The sequence below is a fragment of the Schistocerca gregaria genome, unplaced genomic scaffold (assembly GCF_023897955.1).
Source record: "Schistocerca gregaria isolate iqSchGreg1 unplaced genomic scaffold, iqSchGreg1.2 ptg001443l, whole genome shotgun sequence".
NCBI classification, from domain to species: Eukaryota; Metazoa; Arthropoda; class Insecta; order Orthoptera; family Acrididae; genus Schistocerca; species Schistocerca gregaria.
Window position 1 is genome coordinate 30,001 of NW_026062741.1, and position 7,500 is coordinate 37,500.

A 7,500-nucleotide genomic window follows, 5' to 3' on the forward strand; every position below is an offset into this window, starting at 1 on the left:
GAGACGCGGCCGGCCACACAGGCGACCACGACACTCCCACGTCTCCGAAGCGGGACAAACGCCGCGCGCTTCAGTATACGTAGCCGACCCTCAGCCAGACGTGGCCCGGGAACGGAATCCATGGACCGCAATGTGCGTTCGAAACGTCGATGTTCATGTGTCCTGCAGTTCACATGTCGACGCGCAATTTGCTGCGTTCTTCATCGACCCACGAGCCGAGTGATCCACCGTCCTGGGTGATCTTTTCCTTTTCAGTCTCCCACTGTCTCTTTCAAGACAGTAGCATTTGCGGGACTGAGGCGTCTGACGGCCCCTGTTCCACTATTTTTTTTGTGTCCAACGGCCTCACAGCCGATGGGCGTCGTACGGCTCCACACCGGAGCGGACAGGCACTCGGGCGAACGTCATTCAAAACCGGCGCCAGGCGCCAGGTACCGCAGGCCAGCCGCTCCAGAGCTTCAGCGCTCGTACCACACAACAACAACAACACTTCCGCTAGTTTTGAGAGGCACGCGTGGTTCCGCACGCGGCGCACGGCCACTGCCGTACAGGTAGCGTGTTGCGCGACACGACACGCACATCGAAAGACATGCAGTCTAGTCGGTAATGATCCTTCCGCAGGTTCACCTACGGAAACCTTGTTACGACTTTTACTTCCTCTAAATGATCAAGTTTGGTCATCTTTCCGGTAGCATCGGCAACGACAGAGTCGATGCCGCGTACCAGTCCGAAGACCTCACTAAATCATTCAATCGGTAGTAGCGACGGGCGGTGTGTACAAAGGGCAGGGACGTAATCAACGCGAGCTTATGACTCGCGCTTACTGGGAATTCCTCGTTCATGGGGAACAATTGCAAGCCCCAATCCCTAGCACGAAGGAGGTTCAGCGGGTTACCCCGACCTTTCGGCCTAGGAAGACACGCTGATTCCTTCAGTGTAGCGCGCGTGCGGCCCAGAACATCTAAGGGCATCACAGACCTGTTATTGCTCAATCTCGTGCGGCTAGAAGCCGCCTGTCCCTCTAAGAAGAAAAGTAATCGCTGACAGCACGAAGGATGTCACGCGACTAGTTAGCAGGCTAGAGTCTCGTTCGTTATCGGAATTAACCAGACAAATCGCTCCACCAACTAAGAACGGCCATGCACCACCACCCACCGAATCAAGAAAGAGCTATCAATCTGTCAATCCTTCCGGTGTCCGGGCCTGGTGAGGTTTCCCGTGTTGAGTCAAATTAAGCCGCAGGCTCCACTCCTGGTGGTGCCCTTCCGTCAATTCCTTTAAGTTTCAGCTTTGCAACCATACTTCCCCCGGAACCCAAAAGCTTTGGTTTCCCGGAGGCTGCCCGCCGAGTCATCGGAGGAACTGCGGCGGATCGCTGGCTGGCATCGTTTATGGTTAGAACTAGGGCGGTATCTGATCGCCTTCGAACCTCTAACTTTCGTTCTTGATTAATGAAAACATACTTGGCAAATGCTTTCGCTTCTGTTCGTCTTGCGACGATCCAAGAATTTCACCTCTAACGTCGCAATACGAATGCCCCCGCCTGTCCCTATTAATCATTACCTCGGGTTCCGAAAACCAACAAAATAGAACCGAGGTCCTATTCCATTATTCCATGCACACAGTATTCAGGCGGGCTTGCCTGCTTTAAGCACTCTAATTTGTTCAAAGTAAACGTGCCGGCCCACCGAGACACTCAACAAAGAGCACCCTGGTAGGATTTAAACGGGGTCCGCCTCGGGACGCGAAAGCACCCCTTCGGCTCGCCCCACCGGCAGGACGTCCCACGATACATGCCAGTTAAACACCGACGGGCGGTGAACCAACAGCGTGGGACACAAATCCAACTACGAGCTTTTTAACCGCAACAACTTTAATATACGCTATTGGAGCTGGAATTACCGCGGCTGCTGGCACCAGACTTGCCCTCCAATAGATACTCGTTAAAGGATTTAAAGTGTACTCATTCCGATTACGGGGCCTCGGATGAGTCCCGTATCGTTATTTTTCGTCACTACCTCCCCGTGCCGGGAGTGGGTAATTTGCGCGCCTGCTGCCTTCCTTGGATGTGGTAGCCGTTTCTCAGGCTCCCTCTCCGGAATCGAACCCTGATTCCCCGTTACCCGTTACAACCATGGTAGGCGCAGAACCTACCATCGACAGTTGATAAGGCAGACATTTGAAAGATGCGTCGCCGGTACGAGGACCGTGCGATCAGCCCAAAGTTATTCAGAGTCACCAAGGCAAACGGACCAGACAAGCCAATCCGATTGGTTTTGATCTAATAAAAGCGTCCCTTCCATCTCTGGTCGGGACTCTGTTTGCATGTATTAGCTCTAGAATTACCACAGTTATCCAAGTAACGTGGGTACGATCTAAGGAACCATAACTGATTTAATGAGCCATTCGCGGTTTCACCTTAATGCGGCTTGTACTGAGACATGCATGGCTTAATCTTTGAGACAAGCATATGACTACTGGCAGGATCAACCAGGGAGCTGCGTCAACTAGAGCTGAGCAGCCGGCCGCCCGGGAGTGTGTCCCGGGGGCCCGCGCGAACACGCAAGCGTCCGCTCAATTATTCTGCAAACAGGAGGAGGCCGAGCTCCCCTGCACGATACACCTCGAAACCCTCTCAGGTCCCGGCGGCGCGCAGCGCCGTCCTAGGTACTTGGTCGGTTTCGAGAGAGGCGCAATCGCCCGGAGTTAGGCGAGTAGACGGTTTTAGTGAGAACACCCTTGCTCCCAACTGAGCTTGCCGCTGCCGACAGAGGCCCGGGAGCGTGCTGTCGTGGCATTGCCGGCGGGAGACAACACGCGCCACCTATGGTGACCGGCAGCTCCAACGCCAGCGCCACACAAGGGCAAAGCCCCACTTGGGTGCAGAAGCGAACTCTCCCAGCACAGCGCACGCGCCAACACGTCCGCACAACTGCGATACAAACCACCTGCGAGAACCGCTGGGGCGACCGAGCAGCAGACGGCGTCGCGGCGCCGAGTGCCAGGCGGCGGCGCATCCTCAACGCACACAGTCCTCAATCAGACCAGCACACTGCAGATGTCCACCGCGCTTCGCACCGGGCTCGGCTGAACCAACTTTGGCCGCCAGGCGCCGCGTGCAGGGTGCGCCGCAGCGTAGCTGCGCCGCCTGCCGGGCCCGTCGGCTGGCGCTCCTGCCACTCGGCGCCCCCCACCAGCCGCCTGTTGCGCGTGCGCCCACGCAGCGCGCGGCCAACACGCCGGGCGGCCCCCCTTCACCGGCCGGGAACAGTCCCACCAAGCCACCGCCGCGTATCGCTTCATACCCACATGGGCCTAGTCACGTGTGTGGATGTGGCGGGTACCGCTGAAACAACCGGTTAATAGCTGTACCGATCGTCGCCATCACAGATTCACCTCCAGCGTGAACAACCGCTCAACAACGGATTTCCAGTTCATTTGCGTATCTTGGGCAGTAAACGTAGATGTCCACCTACATTTGCGAATTCAACAATTCTTGCATGCCAGGATGTCATGTGTCACGACACGCTACATCAGACCACATACACACTGCGACATGTGCAGAAGAGAACACGTGGAAGGTGGCCCGCGCACGTATGCGATGTCCCTTCCGCGATCCACTGTCAACCGGCATCTGCGGCATGTCCCAGATATGGAACGCGGTCCACCAGGGTAGCACTTTGTGTGAGGCAATACGACAAAGTCGGAATACACGCGTCACTACATCAGACGGCTCACGCTGACCTGACCTGACCTGACTCACCGCACCACCACCCCCAGCGACCCAGGGTGACATACAATGCGTTCGTACGTTCCTCCCACACGCCTCTACGGCGTACCACAGTGCAACCTAGCTGTTATTGGGAGACGAGACAAGTAGCATCGAGCACATCATATGGAAATTGAGATTCGACACCGTTGGGCACAGCCAGCGTACGGTCACACGTATCACACTACTTCACTCTGTACGTAACGACCGATGATCGGTACAGCGTGTGGGTTACGCGTACGACATCAGCGGACAATGGACACAGACCATACCACGACGTACACTGAGGGCGTCGACATCTGAATGCAACTGAACAGCTGCGAGGCTCATTTAACACTCAAACGCCAGACCGACCAGCTTGAGAGGACAGAGACACAAAGAGGGGGACAGAGGGAGGGGGGGGGGGGCGATATAGTCCTATTGCAGTACAATTGACAGTGGATAGCGGGAATATGTGGAAAGTAAGCAACACTCGCAAGACATCTACATGAGGATAACAACGACACCAGAGATTCCGAGCAGTGAACTATGTTAGGCAAAGGGACAACGTGGGTTAGGTTAAGGGACAACGTGGGTTAGGTTAAGGGACAACGTGGGTTAGGTTAAGGGACAACGTGGGTTAGGTTAAGGGACAACGTGGGTTAGGTTAAGGGACAACGTGGGTTAGGTTAAGGGACAACGTGGGTTAGGTTAAGGGACAACGTGGGTTAGGTTAAGGGACAACGTGGGTTAGGTTAAGGGACAACGTGGGTTAGGTTAAGGGACAACGTGGGTTAGGTTAAGGGACAACGTGGGTTAGGTTAAGGGACAACGTGGGTTAGGTTAAGGGACAACGTGGGTTAGGTTAAGGGACAACGTGGGTTAGGTTAAGGGACAACGTGGGTTAGGTTAAGGGACAACGTGGGTTAGGTTAAGGGACAACGTGGGTTAGGTTAAGGGACAACGTGGGTTAGGTTAAGGGACAACGTGGGTTAGGTTAAGGGACAACGTGGGTTAGGTTAAGGGACAACGTGGGTTAGGTTAAGGGACAACGTGGGTTAGGTTAAGGGACAACGTGGGTTAGGTTAAGGGACAACGTGGGTTAGGTTAAGGGACAACGTGGGTTAGGTTAAGGGACAACGTGGGTTAGGTTAAGGGACAACGTGGGTTAGGTTAAGGGACAACGTGGGTTAGGTTAAGGGACAACGTGGGTTAGGTTAAGGGACAACGTGGGTTAGGTTAAGGGACAACGTGGGTTAGGTTAAGGGACAACGTGGGTTAGGTTAAGGGACAACGTGGGTTAGGTTAAGGGACAACGTGGGTTAGGTTAAGGGACAACGTGGGTTAGGTTAAGGGACAACGTGGGTTAGGTTAAGGGACAACGTGGGTTAGGTTAAGGGACAACGTGGGTTAGGTTAAGGGACAACGTGGGTTAGGTTAAGGGACAACGTGGGTTAGGTTAAGGGACAACGTGGGTTAGGTTAAGGGACAACTTGAGTTAGGTTAAGGGACAACTTGAGTTAGGTTAAGGGACAACTTGAGTTAGGTTAAGGGACAACTTGAGTTAGGTTAAGGGACAACTTGAGTTAGGTTAAGGGACAACTTGAGTTAGGTTAAGGGACAACTTGAGTTAGGTTAAGGGACAACTTGAGTTAGGTTAAGGGACAACTTGAGTTAGGTTAAGGGACAACTTGAGTTAGGTTAAGGGACAACTTGAGTTAGGTTAAGGGACAACTTGAGTTAGGTTAAGGGACAACTTGAGTTAGGTTAAGGGACAACTTGAGTTAGGTTAAGGGACAACTTGAGTTAGGTTAAGGGACAACTTGAGTTAGGTTAAGGGACAACTTGAGTTAGGTTAAGGGACAACTTGAGTTAGGTTAAGGGACAACTTGAGTTAGGTTAAGGGACAACTTGAGTTAGGTTAAGGGACAACTTGAGTTAGGTTAAGGGACAACTTGAGTTAGGTTAAGGGACAACTTGAGTTAGGTTAAGGGACAACTTGAGTTAGGTTAAGGGGACAACTTGAGTTAGGTTAAGGGACAACTTGAGTTAGGTTAAGGGATAATGTGGTACAACCACCGTTAGGTTAAGGGATAATGTGGTACAACCACAGTTAGGTTAAGGGATAATGTGGTACAACCACAGTTAGGTTAAGGGATAAATGTGGTACAACCACAGTTAGGTTAAGGGATAATGTGGTACAACCACAGTTAGGTTAAGGGATAATGTGGTACAACCACAGTTAGGTTAAGGGATAATGTGGTACAACCACAGTTAGGTTAAGGGATAATGTGGTACAACCACAGTTAGGTTAAGGGATAATGTGGTACAACCACAGTTAGGGGGGGTTAAGGGATAATGTGGTACAACCACAGTTAGGTTAAGGGATAATGTGGTACAACCACAGTTAGGTTAAGGGATAATGTGGTACAGACCACAGTTAGGTTAAGGGATAATGTGGTACAACCACAGTTAGGTTAAGGGATAATGTGGTACAACCACAGTTAGGTTAAGGGATAATGTGGTACAACCACAGTTAGGTTAAGGGATAATGTGGTACAACCACAGTTAGGTTAAGGGATAATGTGGTACAACCACAGTTAGGTTAAGCGATAATGTGGTACAACCACAGTTAGGTTAAGCGATAATGTGGTACAACCACAGTTAGGTTAAGCGATAATGTGGTACAACCACAGTTAGGTTAAGCGATAATGTGGTACAACCACAGTTAGGTTAAGCGATAATGTGGTACAACCACAGTTAGGTTAAGCGATAATGTGGTACAACCACAGTTAGGTTAAGCGATAATGTGGTACAACCACAGTTAGGTTAAGCGATAATGTGGTACAACCACAGTTAGGTTAAGCGATAATGTGGGTACAGCCACAGTTAGGTTAAGCGATAATGTGGTACAGCCACAGTTAGGTTAAGCGATAAAGTTGGTTAAATTTGGTATTGTGTGGGAAGGGTGCAGAGAGAGGAGGGGGGGGGGGTGGATAGTGGTGGCAGTACGCGGATGCCTGAGTCACCGTCAGATACGTCACGTCGGTTCGATGCTTGTAGCAAGAGGCTGGCGGATGTGTGTCTCTCACTTCTGCAATTTTTCATGTGGTATAACACGAGGGCGGGGGATGATATTTGGTGCCCCTCTGTGTAGGATGTGTGTTGGTGGTGTTGATTTATCTGAGCAATGGTAGTTGTCGGAGGAGTGGGGTATTGTGCTTTTATAGGTGGACCTACTGCTCTGGTTATCATAGTGTCGACGGTGCAATGTGGCAGAGAGGATGCACTCGACATTGTCGCATTCCAGATGTTTACGTATTGTGTGTCTCCGTTGCAGGCCGAGAGTGGTGCATGTTCGAGTGTCTGGCTGACGTGCGATTCACGTTGTGTGCCCAGTCTTACAGCACGTATAGGGACATTCGCATAAATCATCTATATGTGGCCTTGCATCATTTACTAAGCAGTGCCGTGAGACGACCGAACTATTAGGAAAGTACTGATGTACCGCATAATGTTTACCTTCCACCACACGGCGAGTATCGACTCTGCCCAGCGTTGCCACCGCAGGCAGCGGTCACCGTCACCATTGTGCGGCGGAACGGAACATCTATATCCTCAGAGGGGCACTCTTTGCCGCCGGGCGTCAGGTCTCGCGGCCTGCCGGCCAGCGGCCACGACGAACTTACCGCATGTATAGGGACAGCGGGAATTTGGCATACTTGATATAACTCTTCATGAGACGCAAGATA

At 51.9% G+C, this 7,500-nt stretch overlaps 2 non-coding genes across 2 annotated transcripts; both read right to left on the reverse strand.

Moving 5' to 3' along the window:
* Positions 1-84: 84 nt before the first annotated feature.
* On the reverse strand, positions 85-239 carry LOC126332355 (5.8S ribosomal RNA). Its single transcript, XR_007563638.1, has one exon. It is a non-coding gene; the product is annotated as a 5.8S ribosomal RNA (ribosomal RNA).
* Positions 240-604: 365 nt separating this feature from the next.
* Positions 605-2,497, reverse strand: LOC126332350 (small subunit ribosomal RNA). The gene has a single exon (XR_007563633.1). It is a non-coding gene; the product is annotated as a small subunit ribosomal RNA (ribosomal RNA).
* Between the last annotated feature and the right edge of the window lie 5,003 nt (positions 2,498-7,500).